Below are 25064 nucleotides of genomic sequence, written 5' to 3'. Positions count from 1 at the left end.
GGCGTAGCCAGAAGAGAATACAATCTGCCTCTCCCTATCAAAAAACATCGGCGGCAGAAGTTGGGTCCGAACCGAGACCATCATCATATGAAACTACCATCAGTCCAACAGACCACCAAACCCTCTTTTCTACGACTCATTTCTCTATCATAACACCGTTGCGGCACACAAGATGAGAATTCTGACACACAGGCTCCCTGTAGTGGTTTGCAGGATGTTCAGTACATTTATTTACTTGGTTGACCGAATCGCCATGAACTAGCTGCCTTGGCTACCCAGTGCATACATTCGAATCTATTTTGTAATCACCGAAATAAAATAACGTAACTGCCACCACACAGAACTTCCAACAGTGTAGGATGCAGAAATTTAAATAGGAAGTGTTCCTGTCCATTTGAGCTACTGTATTGCGCTATCTGTTCGTTGAAACCATCGTGCAGTGCGAAAGAAATGCTGTAACTGTCTGTCTCTCAGAATTCTATATCCGGCCATATGCATTATCTCACAGCACTGTGGAATGCCGAAGTTCTGAAGGAACTGTTGTTGACTTCCAGAGGTGCTGTAGCTACGTCACAGCTAGTAGCGTAGCGGTAAGCGTCAAGCACTGTTGATAAGGCGTCGGCGTTCTATTACATTCGCTACCACATTTTTTTTTTAACCGCAATTCTGCTGTCTACTGAAGTTATCAATTTAATGGAACTTTGAACATAATTCTCTTCACTTCTCAACCCAAAATAGTCGCATGTGGAAAAAAGGCTAACTTCTGCGTCATTTTGTTCTTTTCAGGTTTAATAGACGGCCAGGCAGCAGATGCGTCTCGAAGCTTTTGTATTATATATGGGGAGAGTGCATCGTGCCAAAATAGTCAGAAAAGTATTTTCTACATTAGCTGTCGTTTGGTAGTGGCATTTTATTCATCTTCAAAGCTTGTTTGATAGCTTTAATTCAGAACAAGTTTTCTACATGCATGTAATCAATAAACTGCATGTGCATTGTCAGACTGTTATAGATAACATCAGAGAATTCGCATATATCGTTGATGATTAATTTCTCTCTCATGTTTAGTGTTGTTTTAACAACACTAAAAGAAACCTTACGAAAACTGTGCACTGTATTGTAAGAAATGAAATAAAACTACCGACGATAACCTTACGACGAAAGTAAGTCTGTTTTAACAAAACGAGTATCTGTACACGAGCGTGCCTCTATCTGCACGAATTAGTAAAACACTATTCAGTTATATTTCGATTGGGTCTGTGTTTAAATGGTATTCTGTGTCATACTCAACAGGTATGCAAATGTGGCATTTCATAAATAAAGTTACGTATTCCTAGAAACCCAAAATTTGCTTGTCAGCAGCGAAAAGAGGCGTTAAGTGTTGTGCAGCATTGTAAGTTTTTACCATTGCACTTTGAGCTGAAAGTATTTTCTTGCGATTTGCTAATCAATTTATTTCCTTCATACTTATCACACTGGCATGGGAGTCTTAAGTGAAAAACATTATTGAATATCGTATCGTTGACGGTCGATTCGAATTTCTTCAAAGACGCTTGTATTGTATAGCAGCTTGGTAGTCAGAAAGCCGAGATCTACGACCAATAACACAACTTACTGAGTCCAGCTGCCAAGAGGATTTGATGTGTAAAGGTTTTCTTATGATTTTGTTGCAGCCCCATGAAATAATACACAAAGAAAGCTCGCACGCGCTGCCCCTACCACGGTTAGAACTGACGATTCTCTTAATCGTTGGAACACGAGACACGGGCGGTACCACGGGGCTACGGAAACACTGCTGCGAGCGCGGCACGCTCATCATGGTATTGGTCGCTCAGCCTCATAACGCATCGTGAAAGATATTAAAAGTTGTCACTTATGTGAAGAATAGCATTTCTTTAGCCAAAAAATTGAAATTTCTGTCTCAGTGTCTTAGTTTACGTGAGGATTATATACCACGAGTCATTCAAATCGAAAGGGAATATCAAGTGAATTTAGCCAGTCAGTTCAGTACCATACGCGGAAGTGATTGCACTGTCACAGTGTTGCCAAATATTTGTGACGATGTTGCCAAGTCTCAGCTGTGCTAGGAACAGCTCTTTAGCGTTGTAGGAGGAGAATCCTGTGCTCGTGTCATAGGACGATACGGAGAGGAGGCGCGGAGTTTGGTTAATATACAGCTTTTTCTCCTACCAGCTGTGTCAAACATTCAGGTGTGTGATCTTCCTTCACGATTACAGTTTCCCACAAAATACATACGAATAAAAAACTTACCTTGTTACTTTGTTACAAAAGATTATTTCAGTACAATAAAATGTCTTTGGAAATCAACTTTGCCAACCTGTCACGAAAAGTAAGATAGCAAACACTTTGCACCTCGAAACCGATTGCATCTATGTGCAGTCTTGTGATCATACAAGTAGAATTTCAAGAATTGCACGAGAATGTAGAAAAATGTTGGTGCGAATGGAAGCTGTAAGAAACACAGTTACCTAATTATTCTGTACCACGTAATAATCAATTCATTTTAAAATTCAGAAGAGAACAAACTAAAAATTATGCCCATTAAGACAGAAACTAAAGTGCAGATGAGGGCACTGTGCAGATCTGCGCTTTTTCATCTTCAGATCTATACAAATAATGTATACTAACCAGCGTATTCATTGCTTTCGTAATGTTTCCCTCTTGTTTAGTCTTCTTATGATGAACTGGATCCACACCCATGAGTCTGATTTTTTCTTTGTATCCTTCCATCTACTATCTTTGTTTGTTATTGTTCGGTGTTCAAAAAGCAAAATATCATGCTTGCTCCCACGAGGTATTAAAATGAGGTCGCAAAAAGGCTAACGAATTATAATCAAAATACAGTGAGACGCCAATTTGTCTGTCGTCATGGTGTTAAGTAGACAGAAATAGTTGGGTGTTATTGTCATCTTTTCTTATTGAGATTTTCGTATTACCCTGACACAAGACGCCGAGATAAATGTGTATATTCTCCGTGACGAAACATCCCACATTCCATTCATCCTGATCCAATCGTTACGTGCATCGGCGGCAGTGAGTGATAGGAAAGCTGTTGTGGGGTGACGAATAACAGTAACAATGGTAGTAATTACAAATCAATAATCAAGGATGTTTACTGCATTCCAGACGATAAACAAAATAACCAACAATGGCTGAGTGTTTAATTGGCGCACGGAGTAGGTGTTCTTACCATTTTGTTACTGAATTCTAAATGGTTCAAATTGCTCTGAGCACTATGGGACTTAACATCTATGGTCATCAGTCCCCTAGAACTTAGAACTACTTAAACCTAACTAACCTAAGGACATCACACAACACCCAGTCATCACGAGGCAGAGAAAGTCCCTGACCCCCCCCGGGAATCGAACCCGGGAACCCGGGCGTGGGAGGCGAGAACGCTACCGCACGACCACGAGCTGCTACTGAATTCTGTTCTAGTTGTTTGCGGAGAGAAAACAAAGAACCCTGTAGCCATACATATCGCTAGTACAACGAGATATTACCTATCAACTACCCTTGCTTTACATCACGAGACGAACATGGCGTCACTGCGCTGATATTTGAAATACATTTCTGTTTTCTCTCTCGGTCTCTTTCTCTCTTTTTATTTTTGTTTTAATTTTTTGAGGAAAACATCGAGAAGCACGATAATGAGCAAGTAGGTATATAACCTGTTTACAGTTATTTTCATCGGGATACATAATGCAAAAATACAACTTTTAAGTGTGTTATTGCGTAATTCCAGTTATTGACAGTCTATTCGTGAGCTTGCTCGCATTCAGTGGGGTGAAACCTATCACAGAAGCAAGCAAAACTAAAATATTTCTTGCACCATGCGCAACACACAACGAAATATCGCTGCACTGATGTGTTGTCAGATATATTGCACGGAAAACATATCTGATTCATGTTTCTGAATACAGCTCTATCAGATATCAATTTGGATGCGTACCACGTGTATAAAAGTATATCTTGAAATACGCAGAAAGGCCCATAGAGGTATTCGACTGAAACATAGCCATAACCAAAATTGTAACTGGGGTCGACAGCATCGTCGCTTACCACCTTGACAACTCGAACGGTGACAGTGCTCGGCCGGTTACTTACGTTTACTGGTATCAAAGCAACAGCATGAAAACACAAAAATGTTAATAACCCGAAGATCATTAGTTTTGGAACCCATAGAAAATAAAGCAGTCATCAGTCGCAAGAGTGGTTTGAACACCACAGTGCTTTAATAGGGACGGACTTGTTGGAGGTGGTATGCTGTTGCTTTCATCCGACCTTTGAGTTGACTTACCTAGCCAGTTAATATGGGAACCTACAGTTTTACGTGGCTTTCGGGCCACAGTGCAACTCGCTATTTTTCACATCAACAAACAGTGCCCAAGGGGAAATATGTGTAAAACGGCACATAAAAATCGTGGGATTTGTAAGGGATCGAACCTGAGGCCTTCGTATCCATAGTCTTGCTCTTTATCTCCTTGCCACCATGCAGCCAACCCTGTGGTTTCTGCTTGCCATTAAAATTAAAGATCTCTCGTTTGTGCTTGCGTTGGCACTTGCGTGTCCCTTAGGAGACCTTACCTTTGGGATAACCCTCGTATACGTATGTGTAAACGCCTTCCAATACCCACTCAAGGAAGACAAGGATACCTAATCTAGCTTCAATATTACAAATACGCCTCTGTTTGTGGACGAACGCAGACTTAGGTTGATAATCATTTTGAATATTTATCAGTACTGTACACATTGGTGTGACACTCGTTTTCTACCACTGATTCCCACAGCTACAGGAACACTACTTTAATACCTCTTACACAGAATACTTACGCAGTGCTATCAGACGAAAAGATCAACCCGATACAAACTGTGGGAAGTTTGTTTTACAACCTTCGTACCTGGATAAAGAGCTTTTCCTGTTTGAGATATCTGTGCTGCATAAGACGATTTAAGAAGTAACTAAATTCCTTCAGCTACGCCAATGTTTAAAGAAATCGTGTTAACGGCACTAAATCGTGGTTTGTAAATCGTTTACCAGCCGTACTCTGCCGCATTTCGCTGGTTCGAAGGCAAGAAGCTTACTGACAAATTTCACAGAAGGAAAAGGTCATGTTGTTTTACTTAAATGATTACAAAATCGGGTAAAACTAACAATGAGGGTGTCAGTATAAGCACATTACTGTTGTCAATATGATGTTGCACCGCCCAGGGCCTGTAATGATAAAGGGCCCGTTTAGGTCAGGCATGTTGTACACAGAAGTGGAAGAGAGAGCACCACTAAATTCTACAATCCGTATGCATTGCATACACAAAGAAATTACTGTTGCAGTGTACTTACATGAGTGAATTGCATATTTTCCGGTGAGAAAGAGCACTGGTAAACAGTCTTCGCTGTATTAGGTTACTTAAATTGGCGTCACTTTGAGCTAGAATTTATGGCCAGCGACTAAGTGTAAGGACAGTGAGTCGGATGCGGGTTTTGCAACTGTGAAATACTTTCCTTACATTATGGAAGCGAATATTAAATTTGAACTAATATTGCGAAAATTTTGGACTTGGATAGCTTAGAATGAAAATCTTTCTGTTTATTGGAAAGGAAAACAATTGATTTTCTAAAACATTCTGTGTCATACACAATTTGAAACAGGTCACGTCGACCAAATCATACGGAAGAACCGACAGCGACGTATATTGGAAGACAGTAAGATCCCTTGGCTTTTGGTTTGGCAGTATTCGACAGCCATTTCTAGGCGCAAGTAAATTAAGAAACGCAGCGCGTTTTCGTTATCAAGTAACTTCTTCATCAATTACTTTAGTTTTAATGTGATCTACGAGTAATTGCTGATGTTTGATATTAACATGAAAAGGATTCCGTAGACAGGGAAAGAACTTGTTCTTGGGCAACTACTTCTATAATGACCAAAAGTACTTAAATGATCTTCAAGCACATGTGTTCCAGCAGCGGTATGAAGAAAATGATAGTAATAATGACGGTGATAATCGAATTATCCGGTAACTTCACACTTGACAGTGGATTTTCTGGAACTAAGAAATTTCCTGAATTAGTGAAAATTTCCAAATGGCTTCAAATCGAGGCTATGACGCCTAGAATAGTCTTTACATCCTGCTGACATGAGAATAGCATAATATCCACGTCAGAAGCTTGCTTCTACTTAACCATTTAATAGACTCGCGTTTTTTTCCACCGTGACTAGTTTAGTAAGATAAGAACATCATCCATTACAGAACACTCCTGGGGCTGGGAAATGTGGCCACAATGGTCTGGTGGAACGAACTATCACAAATGCAATGCGTGGGTTCAGGCATTTACATTTAAGAGGCACAAACAGATTTACTTTACCTCTGGTAACCTCAAGAGAAAGCTGTTATAATCCAGAATCCGCATTAAACATCACGTTCCTTCATTCCAAACTGGGCAGAGCCGGTTTACGTTGGAAAATGACTTAGGTGGAGGTCAGGGTAAACAGAAATACTGTCACCAGTAAACTTACTTACATCAGAAAATTTTATTTTATTTTATGAACTGATAGCCGTCTAAAGGAACAGGGCTCTTATTTTACTTGTACTTGATTGAACTAGAACCGTTGAAAAATTTGGTGCTGGATTGTGATTCGAATTCGTATCTCCTCTTTCGAGGATCTGAATCTCTCGGAACAGTATAGTTCAATCATTTCATTCCTTTTCCCAAGACTGCAGTCTTCTCTAGATCTCCTCCAAAGGTAAATATGTGGGTCCGAATCCTGATCCAGTACAAAAATATTCATAATTTCATTTCAAGCCCTATCACGTGCACACCGGCCTGCTAGTGAAAATTAACGTGCATTTTTAATGTCTGTTCATGTTGCCAAAAATTTCTGGACAAACACGCACACATCTTACTGTTGTTGAGTAAGCCATTGATACTTAAGCAATATTCGTGGACAATAAAGAAGAACGATGGGAGTGCGGTTCGATTGTCGCTCAGGCACAAACATTTGTGTCCTTATTTTAGATTAAACACCTAGCAGCTGGCAAGAAAAACCGATACGTAACATTTGATTTTACTTAGTTAACAATCCGATTACGTCTTGGGTTCGTATCTCCATCGCAGAACTTCACATCATGCGCTTCATCTTTAAATTCATACACACTTCGTTACTTCTGAATTGAGGTATATCAGACATCTTTCATGGTTAATTAACAGGAATGAAAGGGTCTTGTTAGGAGTCCCAGTGTATTACAAAAACTATCGTCTTTTATTTTCAAGTTTAGATAGGCGAAAATTTCGGTACTCCATGATTCTTCATGGATAGTCAGCAATATGATATGATTAGATTAGATTATATTAGTACTTGTTCCATAGATCATGAATACGACATTTCGTAATGATGTGGAACGAGTCATTTTAATGAACGATTTCTTTACACACCAGTATTCAATTTCTTTACAACAATTTTTTACTCTCTCTCCCTCTCTCTCTCTCTCTGTCTCTCTCTCTCTCTCTCTCTCTCTCTCTCTCACACACACACACACACACACACACACATATTCTCTTTTTATTTTTATTTGTTTGTTGTGCTCGACTATCGGCGAGTCACGGAAACGTCCGTGAATGAGTTTCTTAGTTTTGAGTACAGTTACGAAAGAAATATAAAAACAACTATGTGAGTTACTGATTTATGATGCTTAGTAGCAGTCAGTTCTGAGGATTATTAGCAACTATACTCCATTCACCGAAACAAGAGACGTACTGTAAACACGGCAAGGCGTGTGACCACAGTCACAGACAAAGATATGTTACTCTGTGCCACAGTGCTGCCGTCGAGGGGTGTACAAGGCTGGGGCGTCAGAAATTAAAAAATGAAAGTCGTGTTTTTTATAATTTGGCACCTGAACATGATAAAGTGATCCGAGAACTACCTTCTGACACCTTTATTTACATTACATTAAATTTTATTGTCACTCAAAAAGAGAAATATTTAAGCTTTCAGGAAAAGTTGTTTTTCGCATTACTCTATATTTATCACGCCATATCTCCTAAACCGTGTGTCGCACAGCAAAATAATTTTATAATTGCCTTCAGTGCTATATGTTGATGACGTCTGCAAATTTTCTGCCCAATAGTGTCAGTAATAGTGAAGCAATGAATTAAAATCTCACGTCTGATATAGAACTTTTACCAAATCATCATCCGAAATATAGTAAGCGACAAACTTTTTCCCATTAAATTCTTTTGTGGGGGTGTAAGCGAGAAAAGTTTCAGAAAGGTATGAATTTAATTTTGTAGTTTGTTCGAATGTGATGGGTGCAACCGTTTGTCCTTTATGGGCGATGCATTGTGCGGTTCGCAGGCGCGGCGCTCAGTCACTGTGGCCACCTCAGTTGCAGGTGTGAGCTCGTTAGTGGGTGTTGTACAGCGGCGATCTGTAAAGACACTTGAAAGACTGATTGTTGATTATTAGAGTAAGTATATGTGTTTGTAGTCACGCTGAGCATTCACTGTTTATGTGCGCATCCAATAGCATCACATGGTTTCTTATTTTATATATTCACTTATTTCATTAGCATCACATACGGCTGTCCTTATTATGTCATCCGCGGATTCAGCGAGCGGGGTCGACGTGTCAGTTTTGAGTCCACCAAAGAAGCGAGCAAAAAAGAAATCATTAAGTTCTTCTGAGAAGCACATGGTGCTTAATGTGTATAAAACGGAACTTTTACATCTAGAGCAGTCGATGAGTGATATTGTTTCGAAAACAGCTGCAGCGACAGGTGTTGGACGTTCTTCAGTGTATAGTGTGATAAGTGAGTACAAGGCCACACACTCTTTGAAGTCTACCAAGAAAGGAAAATTACGACAATCTTTCTGAAAATGTTGATGACTTCGATAGAAAAGCGATACGAAGGAAAGTACACGAATTTTTTTTTCGTAACGAATTGCCATCAATTGACAAAGTGGTTACAGTCGCGAACGAAGATGCAGATCTGGCCAATTTTCGGAGAACTACATTTTATAAGTTATTGAGAGAAATGAATTTCATATATGTCCGACGTGCGCGCGATAGCATGCTAATAGACAGGGATGACATCTTTTTATGGAGGCGGCGTTATCTTCGAACCATTAAACGGTTGAGAGATGAAGGCAGACTCATTTACTATTTGGACGAGACATGGGTGAACGCAGGACATACCCGCAGTTACGTGTGGGTAGATGACACCATGAATTCCTCAAAACGAGTGTTTCTGTCCGGGTTATCCACCGGAAGCAAGGGCCCATCAGGTAAAGGGAAACGTCTGATTATCGCACACATTGGCAGCAAAGCAGGGTTCATTGAAGGATGTTTGTGGACTTTCGAATCCAGAAAAGTGGAGAATATCATGAGGAGATGTGCGCCGAAACCTTCGAGAGGTGGTTTCAAGATGTTCTTCCTCGGCTTCGGGAAAGTGCAGTTATTGTTCTTGATAACGCGCCGTACCAATCTTGGAGAAAAGAAAAAGTTCCCAATGCGAATTCCAATAAGCACGAAATATCAGAGTGGCTAAAATCTAAAAACATCGATTTCGAAGACGGTATGTTGAAGAAAGAACTTTTAGATATAGTTAAAAATCACAGAACAGCACACAACGAATACGCAATAGATGAAATGGCGAATAATGCAGGGAAAACAGTTCTCATAATTCCTCCGTGCCACTGTGAATTAAACACCATCGCGTTAGTGTGGGCCAGAATCAAAGGCTATGTTGCAGCGAAAAGGAAAACATACAAAATGCCGGAAGTTAAAGTACTGCTAGAAGAAGCAGTAGGAACAGTGACTGCAGAGGATTGGAACAAGTGCGTCCTCTATGTCGTAGAAAAAGTGGAAACTGAAATGTGGAAACTAGACTGCATTATAGAGGAGAGAGAGGAGCGGTTTGTTATAAATCCCAATGAAAACAGTTCAAGTTATACTGAGTGAACCTTGTTTCGTCATTTCTCATTATTATTACTGGTATTGTTATTAAAATTAACAATTAATTGTGTTTTAATGGAGCGCTTTGTTAGCAACCTGAATGAAAATAAATCTACTTCGACAGAATGAACTCAGTTCAACATTATTTTAACATTATTGTTAAATTTATTTCGTACATTGTTGCCCAGGTTTCTCACGGTCAACTGTGACAGCTCGGCAGACAGCCGAACGCCGCCAGCTGCAAAGTGTGCGCCAAGGATTTTCCACACCCCTACGTATCACGTGAACACCGAATGCTTTCTCTGGAAACGAGCGTAGTCGCTCACGTGACACTGTTTATGTTTCGTCCCAGCTCTCGGCGAATAGACTTTAAGCTCCAGTCCCTAAACCTAGTTACAGAAATGCGTATCAGACGCATTACGTATTCCAGGCCGTAGCAGCCGCGTCCTTGAGGCGCCAGCAATGGTCATTTCCCAGCCCACTGTAGGATCACATCGGTTCGTCTTCTTCCCGATGGTAATGTAACTGAGATTTGGCAACAACGCAAGGTATGTTTGGCAACTCTGTGATCGACGAGTTACTTCCTGGTGTGCATGGAATGAAGCCTCCAAGTTCACTGGATTTTCCCTGTCATTTCTGTTGAATAATCTGAGTTATTATCGCTTGAGGTGTAACAAAAGATTGTAAATTTACGATTTTCAGCTCAGCAAAGTCATTGAACGTGGCAATCGCATCTAATCTCGTCCTGTAAATAGCGGTTTACGAGTTCTAGCCACTATTGGCCTCGTCCGCTAGCTCTGTGTTGACGTGCTGACCTGTGGAAACGCAACTGTTATGGTTCGCGGTTCCAGTCTCGCTGAATGTAACGTTTTCATCCCTTCTGTGTAAGAGTTGCAAGCAGTAAGATCAAACATCGATAAGCAAATCGTAAGAAAATACTTTCAGCTCATAGTGCAATGGTGAAAAACTTGCAATGCTGCACAACAGGTAACGTCTCTTTCCGCTGCTGACAAGCAAATTTTGGGTTTCTAGGAATACGTAACTTTATTTATGAAATGCCACATTTGCATACCGTTTGAGTATGACACAGCATACCATTTAAACACAGACCCAATCGAAATATAACTCAACAGTGTTTTACTAATTCGTGCAGATAGAGGCACGCTTGTGTACAGATACTCAGTTTTGATAAAACAGACTTACTTTCGTCGTAAGGTTATCGTCGGTAGTTTTATTTCATTTCTTACAATACAGTGCACAGTTTCCGTAAGGTTTCTTTTAGTGTTGTTAAAACAATACTAAACATGAGAGAGAAATTAATCATCAACGATATATGCGAATTCTCTGATGTTATCTATAACAGTCTGACAATGCAGATGCAGTTTATTGATTACATGCATGTAGAAACTTGTTCTGGATTAAAGCTGTCAAATAAGGTTTGAAGGTGAATAAAATGCCACTACCAGACGACAGCTAATGTAGAAAACATTTTTCTGACTATTTTGGCACGATGCACTCTCCCCATACATAATACAAAAGCTTCGAGACATATCTGCTGCCTGGCCGTCTATTAAACCTGAAAAGAACACAATGACGCAGAAGTTAGCCTTTTTTCACATGCGACTATTTTGGGTTGAGAAGTTCCATTAAAATGATAACTTCAGTAGACAGCAGAATTGCGTTTTAAAAAATGTAGTAGCGAATGTAATGGAACACGCGACGCCTTATCAACAGTGCTTGACGCTTACCGCTACGCTACTAGCTGTGACGTAGCTTCAGCATCTCTGGAAGTGAACAAGAGTTCCTTCAGAACTTCGGCATTCCACAGTGCTGTGAGATAATGCATATGGCCGGATATAGAATTCTGAGAGACAGACAGTTACAGCATTTCTTTTGCACTGCATGATGGTTTCAACGAACAGATAGCGCAATACAGTAGCTCAAATGGACAGGAACACTTCCTATTTAAATTTCTGCATCCTACACTGATGACAGTTCTGTGTGGTGGCAGTTACGTTATTTTATTTCGGTGATTACAGAATAGAGTCGAATGTATGCACTGGGTAGCCAAGGCAGCTAGTTCATGGCGATTCGGTCAACCAAGTAAATGAATGTACTGAACATCCTGCAAACCACTACAGGGAGCCTGTGTGTCAGAATTCTCATATTGTGTGCCGCAACGGTGTTATGATAGAGAAATGAGTCGTAGAAAAGAGGGTTTGGTGGTCTGTTGGACTGATGGTAGTTTCATATGATGATGGTCTCGGTTCGATTCCAACTCCTGCCGATGTTTTTTGGTAGGGAGAGGCAGATTCTATTCTCTTCTGGCTACGCCAAGTGAAGACGGTATAATGGCATTGTGGTCTGAAAATCACATTAAACATGATATTCCTTCTCTACCAAGTAGACATTAGGCGGAACTACAATAAAGTAAGGAGAGGCGACTTGTAGAAACTCTATCACCAGTAACCTTTCTTATACTAGCTACTTATTTCTAGTGACGAAACAAACCCTGTGTATGGTCACAGGACACTTATTCCATCTTTTATTTGAGCTTCTGTATGACGATAAAATTGGTTCTGAACTGGGAATGCAACTCAGACCGCCCTTAACGCGGAATTTGATCCCTTCGTGACAATACAGCTCGACTACAACTTGTTGTTTGTTCAAAACTGCAGATTCCTCAACATCTCCACATATTGCGCATGAATGGGTTGTAATCCTGGCCTAGCACTAAACTTTTCACTACGTATTATCAAGCTCTAGCATGAGAGCACCTATCTGCTGGTGGATAATAATTGTTATTTTTAATGCATTTTCATTCGTTGTCAACACTATCGATATTTGACGTTTTTGACTACCAGTTAGAAACAGAACTATTTGCGAGATCACTGTAAGTTCAATGATGTTATTCCGAGCTGCTGGTGGAGAAAAATTCGTTAGCTGACGTCTCTTTGTGTGTAGTCAACAACGATATGTGTGGGGTTCGATTCCTAGTCACCACTGAACTCTTTGTCATATTATTTCTAGTTCAAACATGCTCACATGTCGCTGCTGGCGTAACAAACCCATACTTAGCGTTACTTTTCTCTATGATATAACAGCGATATGTGCCGGGTTGGAGTCCTGGGAAGGAAAAAATTAATGTTTCATCTCGTCATTTCAGTTAATACGTCTAGCTACTGCCGAGAAAATCCGATATGTCAAAGTTGATTGTGCTTCGATAACAATCCGATTAGGTTCTGGGTTCGAATCACTGTCCAACACTAAGCTTTACCTCACTGCATTTCAAGTAAGTTACTTGTGAAGTAGCAATATTTAACATCTCTCGTAGTTCGTTAACAGGGACAATAGCTGCTGGGTAGGGATTCGCGTCCGTTAAAAATGTTACGTTATGTAATTTAAAGTTGATATTTGGTAACTGATACTGTCCAAAAATGAGGTCTATCACTCTCTTTATGCCTAGTCAGAAATAACTGTTAATTTCCGTCAGTCACCTGGGTTTGAATCCATATGCAGAACGAGTCTGTTCGTCGTGTCATTTGAAGTTCGTACATATTCTCAACTAGCTGCTCGTGAATAACGTAAATTTTTAATGACATTTTGTGTTAAATAACAAGTATGGTATGTTACTTTGAAGAGGAAATCATGAATACGACGAATTTACTACGTGCATTACCTATCTGAGGTAATAATGAGAGTGCTAACATTTCAGGTATGTCATTTGTTGCAATAAATGTGAGCTTACAAGCCTTGAGGAGAGTCGTATCTGTGATGAGGTGTTCCCTGATATTTTTAGTATCGTGGTATTACTTTACATCCTGAGTTATTGCGATACAGAGCAGTGTTTTCTAGTGGTGACTTCTTGGGACAATTTTCAATAGTCAAACGACTGTATCAAGGAGCGATTAGAGTACCTGCTAGACAGCTGCGTTATGTGGGTTGCGTGGGAATCAGGCGAAATGCAATCCAGGTCGTTCGGATACTTTCGAGCATGACTGTAGTTCGTTAACAATCCGATTATGTGCTGGGTTTGCATCCCTGTCACAAGCTTTATATGATGGCATTTCAATTTTAAACATGAGCATACCTTGTTCCCTTTGAATGACACCATATTAAACGTCGTTGGGTGTAGTTCCCAGGACGGTAACTGTTATGACAGGATTCCCAATTCAGTACAAATATTTTCGTCATTTATTTTCAGGATCTGAATTGATAACTGATACTGGCACAAACGTCTATATTCGACGTCTCTTTATACCTAGTGATCCGGTCTCAATAAGGCACAAACAAAGCTTAGCGTAGTTAGCAATGGCTATAGGTGCTGGGTTTGAATCCAGATCCAGAACGACGACGTTGGTCATGTCATTTAAAGTTCAAATTTGTGTACACGTAGCTGTTGATGTGTTACGAGAACAATGATATTACTGGTGATTCGCTGTTAATGTTGAGATTTCCTTAGAGTGCTTGTTGCTGTTAATCGCGTTTTTCTACTGGTTCGTCCAATATCCAGTTTCCAGAGCCGCTCGCCGTTGAGCGACCTTCAGCACGTGGATGGAAAACATTTTATAGAGTGAAAAACTTTTTTCCAATTGCCGTACAGCTTTGTAACTCCATATATTGTCTCAAGTATTTAATTTTGACTAAGGATTACTGTACGACATATGTAAAATAATACGTTTTCTCAGAACTTTTGGAATGTCACTTGTTGTAATTAACTTTCGTTTATGAGTGTTATGGGGTGTCTCATCGCTAAGAACGTGTTTTCTAATATTTTTTGTATAACGATGTTAGTTGACACTTAGACTGACTGCCATAAAGACCTTTGGTCTCTTAGTAGTCTCTTGCGGTACCCATTGTGTGTAGTCAAACAACTGTACCCCACGGGGTTTTGGTGTTTAGAGGACCTGCAACACAGCTACGTTAAGTTGGTTGTATTTGGCAGTGACCCACTTTTTTGCTGTCAAGTGTACATTATGAAATAATTGAATAAATAGACACAATGGCGTCCATCCTTTTTCCAGAGGCTCACTTTACCGTGCTACACTTACAAGAATTACTAATGCGTTATATAAAATCACTGTCTCATGGTACAATGTGACACGGTAATGAGGCGGAACCACTCGTTCCGTCTCATCTTCTCTGTTCCATTAGTGAATGGCACGTGGAAAGAATGATTCTCGGTAAGCCTGTGTATTAGCTCAAATTTCTGGAATGTTCTCGTTATGGTCACTTCGCGAGATGTGTGTGTGTCCGACAGTTTCCGGAAAGTACTCTCTTGAAATTTGCCTCGGTGAAACACATGCCTCTCTTGTAGCATCTGCCACTGGAATTTGTTGAGCATGCGCGGGCTAAACGAACCAGTGACGCGCCGCTCAACAATTTCAATTCTTTCTTTTCTTTTCTTTCAATATGCCTTCGTCTGTTCACTATGTTTCTTCTTTCTGTCTTTCTTCACAGCATTTTGTATCAGTCTTTTTATCTACCTGCCTTTGAATCCTTCCATTTTCAATACTTTTTTTCCGAAAGGGTTCTCTGTTGTTTATATCTTCTATTTTTATATTGTTTCTTTCTAAATCCTTTTTTACTTCGTTAACCCAGCTTGATGTGGACTTCTTACCCCAAAAATATTTGAAAATATTATTAGTTAATCTACTGTCCTGCATTCGAAAAATATGTCCAACAAACATTGAAATATTTTCTATATTCCCAACCTTCTGCTGTGTTTCGTGGTCCTAATATGTTACTTATAATTCGCCTCCCTGGTACTTCTGATTAATCTAAAGTATAGTTTAATGCAAGGTACTCGCTTGCATATAGGCATTCTGTCTTCACTACTGTCTTGTAATGCCTTATTTTTGCATTTTTCGATAGGCATTTATTGTAGTAGAGGTCGATAGCTTGTGCTCTCCCCATTTTATGCAACCTTTCTTCTATTGCAGATTTTTCCAAAGCATTTTCTTCGATTATCTCCCCTACACATTTGAATTTTCTTACTATCTCTATTTCGCCAATATCTGCTTTCAGGAATTGTGTAGCATTCTTAACGTTTGTTACAAATTTGTTTTTTTTTTTCTGCGCAAGTTCTTAAGCCAGTTGTGCTGTCTTCCAGGAGATTAACTTGTGTTATAGCAGATGCCAAATTTTCGGAAATTATAGCAAAATCATCTGCAAATGCAACACAGTTGATTTCTATCTTTTTGCTCTCTTTTCCTAAGGTTGTAGGTGAGATGGTAAGTTCAACAAGTTTTTCGTTCCAAGTTCTTATCATTTTCTGTAACACACTATTAAAAAGAATTGGGGATAGGCTGCCACCTTGTCGTACGCCCGTTTTTGTTTTGAGAGGCTGTGAAATTTCTTTCATAAATTTTACTGTACAGACTGTTCTGTATGTGTTTCATGGATTAGATTTGCCAGCTTAGACTTTACGCTAGATTCTCGAATTATTTTATCTGTAGTTTCTCTGTCAACAAAATCAAAAGGCTTTTTGAAATCCACAAACGTAACTACAATATCTTTTGAATTAAGTAATCTGTGGCGAATTACTGACTTGAGATTATTTATTTGTTCTGAGCATGACCTTGGACGGAGCCCACTGGGGCACACTTGAATGTGGCACCCGAATATTACAATAATATTAATGTAAATGAAAATAAAACTAGTATACTATGAACGATGTATGTCTCTGATAGGATTTATAATGCGGATCGCTGTGTACGACCGCAGACCCAAAGATACTGTTTCTTGTTTGAGACTGTAGTGTTGAAGTAAGACAGCGCTTGACGCACAGTTGTAGGTAGCTGTCTGTGGGCGAAAGACGATGGATTAGGCAGTTTTTTTGGTGTGCTATGTGAAGTCACCAAGTGGTAAATTAATATAGGTATGTTAATATTGTTGAAGATGGAAATAGAAGTCTTCATGCAAGCATATCAAAGACGTTAAATAATTATGGTTTTTGTTTTGCCAGTGCATGAGTATAGATGAGTTTGCTGATATTTTGTAATTTTTGAGTAACCCCAAAATGTACGTAAACTAATTTGATAAAAAGGCTAGTTAGATGCTTCACTTTTGTAATGCTTCTAAGATTTGTTAACAGAGCTATATGTAATTTGATGATTTGCATTTATGTTGGATTAATGAGGTTAGATAATACTTGCTGTTTAAATATCAATGTTTCTGCATCAATTGTGAATAACGTAACTTCAGCTGTCAGACGTTTTTGAAAAGACAAACTTAACTTGCAATATGATTTTGCTAAAAATACGCAGTGTTAGTAATTCACCATAATCAGTACCGCCTCCCGGTCCAGGTTATATTTTTTTTTCAAATAAGTGTGATTTTTCATAAATGTTTTCATTTATCAGTCAAAACAATTTCATGTGCATTTCAAAGCACTACAGCCAGCATTGCACACCGCTGAGCATGTAGCGAGCATATTTACATTTTTTGTGAGAGGCCAGAATATATCGCTTCCCACCGTTGCTACTTTAGAGGTAAGAATTTAATTTATTGCTATATGCACAGGGACCAAAGTTACCAGTTTTTAACAGGGCCAGAGGATTCAGTGCCAAAGGGGTTGAATGCATTTTGCATTGACTGTATTTCTTTGTTGGTATTGCGAGTTGCATTGCTCAATCAATGCGTATAAAGTTTCTGCTGACAATAACGCAGAGTAAGCACACCACTTGCACTTAAAATACGCTACACGATAACTCGAGTTATGTATCCATTCTACAGTTCAGACATTCATTCAAAGTAATCGTGAAGTTATCAATTTTTTTTAAAGAATGTTACAACCTCCATTTCCTTATACCACCTTAATATTCACGTAAATGACTGTTTAGTGTAGTTTCTATTCGCAGCATGGTTTTAATATTATTTGTTTTATGTGGTCATTCCACTTAAGGTCGCTCCAGATAGTTACTCCAAGATATTTTACGGTAGTTACTGTTTCCAGCAGTTTGGTATCAGTTCCGTAGCTGTATAGTAGCGGATTTCTTTTCCTATGTATGCGCAATATGTTACATTTATTAACGTTCAGGATCAAGCGCCAGTCGCTGCACCATTCATCAATCCTTTATGGGTCCTTCTCCAAACCGATAGCGTCTCCTGGCGTTGGTACTTTCTTATAACTTATACGTCCTGCGAACAGTGTTAAAGAGCTTCCGACACATTCTACCAGGTCATTTACGTACATTGTGAACAGTAACGGTCCTATTACACTTCCCTGGGGTTCTCCAGAAATTACCTTACACATCTGTCGATTCTGAGCGATGTGTTGAGTTCTGTCTGCAAGGAAATCCTAAACATAGTCACAAATCTGGTCCGATATTCGGTTAACTTGTATTTTTTTTTCACTAAACGTCATTGCGGCACGGTGTCAAATGCCCTCCTGAAGTCGAGGAACACGGTACCAAACTGATCATCGACTACTGCAGCACTGTGGATCTCATGGAAGAACAGGGCGAGCGAGAACAGAGCGAGCTCAGTTTCGCAACATCTCTGTTTGCGGAATCCATGTTCATTTTTATTTCCTAGCACTATCTCTAGGTTTTCATTATAAAAAGTAGGAAACATTTTTTTACATTTAAGGCCGTGCGTATTAGATTCCTTCTTAGAAGGAGAGCGTACCTCTCATGGGTCAACGATGTTGCTCATCTGCTACACGACTGTACTTCATACTAGATGTAACTGATTACTTACGAAGAATGGATAATACCAGACTTCTCAAGTCAACGTTTGATTACATTCCGAGAAGAAGAAAAGATGGAGGACGACGCTGAACACACTGGAGCCAACTGTGAAGCTGGAACACCAGAGGATGCCTAATCCGTGAAGCGTAGGAGAAGAAGACATAGCTGCAACAAGTTCTGCTCTAGAAAGATGACCCCTTCAGCAATTTCCAAGATATCGAGGTTCAAAGCAGCGTTGGCACAACTGGCAAAAAGCGGTCATCACACGGGGAGTGTTTCTCTTCGTTACGCACGCGAGACGTGGTCTGCATCGTGGTTGCTGCAGGTTTAGGAAAGAACTGGTGCATTACACGCAAAGTGCTCCTCATCATGATTTGCTGTTGCAGCGCAATCTTGTCGGCTGTAGCTGGCTAGTAAATAACGCAGTTTGTTTACGAAATTGGACGGGCGTAAGATTCCTGCGTTGGCTCTATTAAAACGCACATTTACTCCTTCGTCCATATGCTAATCATTATTTTCTGTCTGCAGTAGACATAAAAAACTACAATATCCATGAATGCACATAACAAAAGGAAGTTCCAGTCTGTAAGAACATCAGCTTATAACATTTGTTTTACAGATAGAGCAGTACAAATTGACAGTAGTCTTCTACATAAGATAAAAATTATTTCATCGTTCTCTGTCCTGCATTCGAAAAATATGTCCAACAAACATTGAAATATTTTCTATATTCCCAACCTTCTGCTGTGTTTTGTGGTCCTAATATGTTACTTATAACTTACCTAGAGATCATTCTTACCTGACCACTGTTTTTATTACTAAAAGATTTTTTAGAACATATGTAATACAAAACGTCGAACAAGGAAGCGCTAAATAACCTGCTGCGAACAGTGCAAGCTCTCCAGTATATCGAGCAAAAACACATTTATTTACTGCAGTATTACAATTTCTGACTTAATCTAAGTGTGTGTGTGTGTGTGTGTGTGTGTGTGTGTGTGTGCATGCACACAATCGTAAGCAATATATATAAATAAATTTGTTTCTGGGGGTCAGGCTTGAACAAAACAGTTAATTCTTGTCTTCTATTACCTAGGCATTTTTCTGATTTAAATAATGGAAACTCCACCAGTTACTTATTTTTTGATACTCAGCACAACGCGTTTCGAGATTTCTTCTCATTTTAAGTGCATTCGTTCATTTGTTTCTAGGAACACGTTTGGCGCTGTTTGTATGTGTTATTTTCCGCCTGTCTAGTGTCTTTTTGAAGTTAGAAGTTATTGTGCCTCCTCCATTGCAGAATATCTCAAAATACACTCCTGGAAATTGAAATAAGAACACCGTGAATTCATTGTCCCAGGAAGGGGAAACTTTATTGACACATTCCTGGGGTCAGATACATCACATGATCACACTGACAGAACCACAGGCACATAGACACAGGCAACAGAGCATGCACAATGTCGGCACTAGTACAGTGTAGATCCACCTTTCGCAGCAATGCAGGCTGCTATTCTCCCATGGAGACGATCGTAGAGATGCTGGATGTAGTCCTGTGGAACGGCTTGCCATGCCATTTCCACCTGGCGCCTCAGTTGGACCAGCGTTCGTGCTGGACGTGCAGACCGCGTGAGACGACGCTTCATCCAGTCCCAAACATGCTCAATGGGGGACAGATCCGGAGATCTTGCTGGCCAGGGTAGTTGACTTACACCTTCTAGAGCACGTTGGGTGGCACGGGATACATGCGGACGTGCATTGTCCTGTTGGAACAGCAACTTCCCTTGCCGGTCTAGGAATGGTAGAACGATGGCTTCGATGACGGTTTGGATGTACCGTGCACTATTCAGTGGCCCATCGACGATCACCAGTGGTGTACGGCCAGCGTAGGAGATCGCTCCCCACACCATGATGCCGGGTGTTGGCCCTGTGTGCCTCGGTCGTATGCAGTCCTAATTGTGGCGCTCACCTGCACGGCGCCAAACACGCATACGACCATCATTGGCACCAAGGCAGAAGCGACTCTCATCGCTGAAGACGACACGTCTCCATTCGTCCCTCCATTCACGCCTGTCGCGACACCACTGGAGGCGGGCTGCACGATGTTGGGGCGTGAGCGGAAGACGGCCTAATGGTGTGCGGGACCGTAGCCCAGCTTCATGGAGACGGTTGCGAATGGTCCTCGCCGATACCCCAGGAGCAACAGTGTCCCTAATTTGCTGGGAAGTGGCGGTGCGGTCCCCTATGGCACTGCGTAGGATCCTATGGTCTAGGCGTGCATCCGTGCGTCGCTGCGGTCCGGTCCCAGGTCGACGGGCACGTGCACCTTCCGCCGACCACTGGCGACAACATCGATGTACTGTGGAGACCTCACGCCCCACGTGTTGAGCAATTCGGCGGTACGTCCACCCGGCCTTCCGCATGCCCACTATACGCCCTCGCTCAAAGTCCGTCAACTGCACATACGGTTCACGTCCACGCTGTCGCGGCATGCTACCAGTGTTAAAGACTGCGATGGAGCTCCGTATGCCACGACAAACTGGCTGACACTGACGGCGGCGGTGCACAAATGCTGCGCAGCTAGCGCCATTCGACGGCCAACACCGCGGTTCCTGGTGTGTCCGCTGTGCCGTGCGTGTGATCATTGCTTGTACAGCCCTCTCGCAGTGTGCGGAGCAAGTATGGTGGGTCTGACACACCGGTGTCAATGTGTTCTTTTTTCCATTTCCAGGAGTGTAGTTCAAATGGCTCTGAGCACTATAGGACTTAACTTCTGAGGTCATCAGTCACCTAGAACTTAGAACTACTTAAACTTAACTAACCTAAGGACATAGCACACATCCATGCCCGAGGCAGGATTCTACCCTGCGACCGTAGCGGTCGCGCGGTTCCAGAGATTGTAGCGCCTAGAACAGCTCGGCCACTCCGGCAGGCCAGAATATCTTACACACACCTAAATCATCACTTATGCTTTTTCTTTTACGAAACATACTACAAAGAGTGTCGTAATATCTTCGTAGCATGTTTTGTGAAAAAACGGTGTAAGTGATGATTTGCGTGTGTGTGTGATATTCTGTATAATGGAGGAGACACAATACATTCTAACTTCAAAAAGACGCAGGAGACCGAGAAAATTACGTTCACAAACATCACCAAACATTCTCATGTAAACAAATATATTAATGCACTTGAAAATAAGGATAAATTCTCGAAACGCGTATTTAGTATTTTTAGATCATGAATGACACAGCTGCAGGCTTTACTGAGTCATCTAATGTTGTTGTTGCTGTTGTTGCTGTTGTGGTATTCAGTCCAGAGACTGCTTTCATGCAGCTCTCCCTGCTATTCTATCCTGTGCAAGCTTCTTCATCTGCCAGTACCTACTGCAACCTACATCCTTCTGAATCTGTATTCATCTCTTGGCCTCCCTCTACGATTTTTAACCTCCACGCTACCCTCCAATACTAAACTGGTGGTCCCTTATGCCTCAGAACATGTCCTACCAACCGATCCCTTCTTCTCGTCAAGTTATACCACAAATTTCTCTTTTCCCCAATTCTGTTCAGTACCTCCTCATTAGTTATGTGATCTACCCATCTAATCTTCAGCATTCTTCTGTAGCACCACATTTCGAAAGCTTCTGTTCTCTTCTTGTCTAAACTATTTATCGGCCATGTTTCACATCCATACCTGGCTACACTCCATACAAATACTTTCAGAATAGACTTCCCGACACTTAAATTTATACTCGATGTTAACAAATTTCTCTTCTTCAGAAACACTTTCCTTGCCATTGCCAGTCTACATTTTATATCGTCTCTACTTCGACCATCATCAGTTATTTTGCTCCCCAAATAGTAAAACTCCTTTACTACTTTAAGTGTCTCATTTCCTAATATAATTTCCGCAGCATCACCCGACATAATTTGACTACATTCCATTGCCCTTGTTTTGCTTCTGTTGATGTTCATCTTATACCCTCCTTTCAAGACACAGTCCATTCCGTTCATCTGCTCTTCCAGGTCCTTTGCTGTCTCTGACAGAATTACAATGTCATCCACAAACTTCAAAATTTTTATTTCTTCTCCATGGATTTAGGTTCCTACTTCTAATTTTTTTTTGTTTCCTTTACTGCTTGATCAATATATATATTGAACAACATCGGGGATAGGCTACAACCCTGTCTCACTCCATTTCCAACCACTGCTACTCTTTCATGCCCCTTGACTCTTATAACTGCGATCTGGTTTCTGTACAAATTGTAAATAGCCTTTTGCTCCCTGTATTTTACCCCTGCGACCTTCAGAATTTGAAAGAGAGTATTCAACATTGTCAAAAGCTTTCTCTAGGTCTACAAATGCTAGAACCGTAGGTTTGCCTTTCCTTAATCTATCTTCTAAGCTAAGTCGTAGGGTCAGTATTGTCTCACGTGTTCCAACATTTCTACGGAATCCAAACTGATCTTCCCTGAGATTGGCTTCTAACAGTTTTTCCATTCGCCTGTAAAAATTCGTGTTAGTATTTTGCAGCCGTGACTTATTAAACTGATAGTTCGGGAATTTTCACATCTGTCAACACCTGCTTTCTTTGGGATTGGAATTATTACATTCTTCTTGAAGTCTAATATGACGAAATGAGAAAAGTGTCGCTGAAATTTCGTCAGTGAGGTTTTATTTTCTTTTTATTGAAGATGACAAATGTTCTTCACTTTTGTTCGTATTTACTTTTGAGTTTTTAAGCACTTACAAATTTGAGAGAAAAGCGAAGTTTGTACACATAAACATTTGGAAAAAAATCACAGTACCAGGGAGGAGTTGTACGACATAAACGGAATTTCGTAGGTGTCTTTCTGCATCTGGAAGATCACGTCTATTCAGATTTCAAGCCAGACGCATATGAGTGGTGCCAGTAGGACGATACAACTCAGGTTTGCTTTAAATATACGCTGTAACAGTCTTGAACGTTGGTTACATTTGAGATTGAATATGGTGTGTTGATGTCAAGAATGCCTTTAAGGTGGCAAAGACACCATTATCAGCACGTCACTGAGTTTGAACGAGGTCGTGTAAGAAGCTGTATGTTTCTTCTGTGGCACTGCAGAAAGACTTGGCAGGATTGTAGCCTCTACCCATTATTGCTGGCAGCGGTGGTAATGAGAATGGGCGGTCGCAAGAAGATCGTGTCCTGGACTGCCACGTGGCAGTACCGAGAGGGAGACCATAGTGTTAAGTGTATGGCACTGGAACATCGTACTGCATATGCAACAGCAGTGCGAGCAGCAGTTGGCAGCACAGTGACACAACGAAATACACTTACGCTCTTAAATTAAGGATAATGCTGATACATGGTGAAACAACGCTCTGGTGGGCGGTTTGCGGGTTTAAATCACTTCGGGGTATGACCATGCGGTGCATCTAACCTGCGGTCGTCGCACGGTTTCGCTGGCAGCAGTCCACATACACAGAGGTGTGTTGGTGCATGTCAGAGTACGGTACAGCGAGTAAGAGAGCAGACGTTTTCAGACGTGCTAATGGTGTCTGAGTGTTGAAAATGGCTCAAAGGAGACATATTGACGTTATGAGGGGTAGAATACTACGGCGACTGGAGGCTGGTCAAACACAGCAGGCCGTAGCATGGGCACTTCGTGCGCCACAATGTGAGATCTCAAGATTATGGCAACAATTCCAGAAGACAGGAAACGTGTCCAGGCGCTACAGTACGGGACGTCCACAGTGCAGAACATCACAAGAAGACCGACATCTCACCATCAGTGCCGCCAGACGGCCACGGAGTACTGCAGTAGCCTTGCTCGGGACCTTACCGCAGCTACTGGAACAGTTGTCTCCAGACACACACTTTACAGACGACTGAACAGACATGGTTTATTCGCCCGTAGACCTGCAAGGTGCATTCCACTGACCCTTGGTCACAGGAGAGCCCGTAAAGCCTGGTGTCAAGAGCACAGTACATTGTCATTGGAACAGTGGTCCCAGGTCATGTTCACGTACGAGTCCAGGTATAGTATGAACAGTGATAATCGCCGGGTTTTCATCTGGCGTGAACCAGGAACCAGATACCAATCTCTTATTGTCCTTGAAAGGGACCTGTATGGAGGTTGTGGTTTGATAGTGTGGGGTGGTGCACGTACACCCCTGCAAGTCTTTGACAGAGGAACTGTAACAGGTCAAGTATATAGGGACGTCATTTTGCATCAGTATGTCCACCATTTCAGGGGTGCAGTGTGTCCCACCTTCCTCCGAGCTGTTACCGTGGAGGAGTACCCTAAAACAGAACATATCAGGTGAATGGAGTGGGCTGCCTGTTGACCAGACCTAAACCCCATCGACCACGTCTGGAATGCTCTCGGCCGACTTATCGCTGCACGTCTTCAAACCCCTACGAC

This window comes from Schistocerca cancellata, chromosome 1, assembly GCF_023864275.1.
Source record: "Schistocerca cancellata isolate TAMUIC-IGC-003103 chromosome 1, iqSchCanc2.1, whole genome shotgun sequence".
NCBI lineage: Eukaryota > Metazoa > Arthropoda > Insecta > Orthoptera > Acrididae > Schistocerca > Schistocerca cancellata.
Note: the sequence above shows the minus strand (reverse complement) of the source record.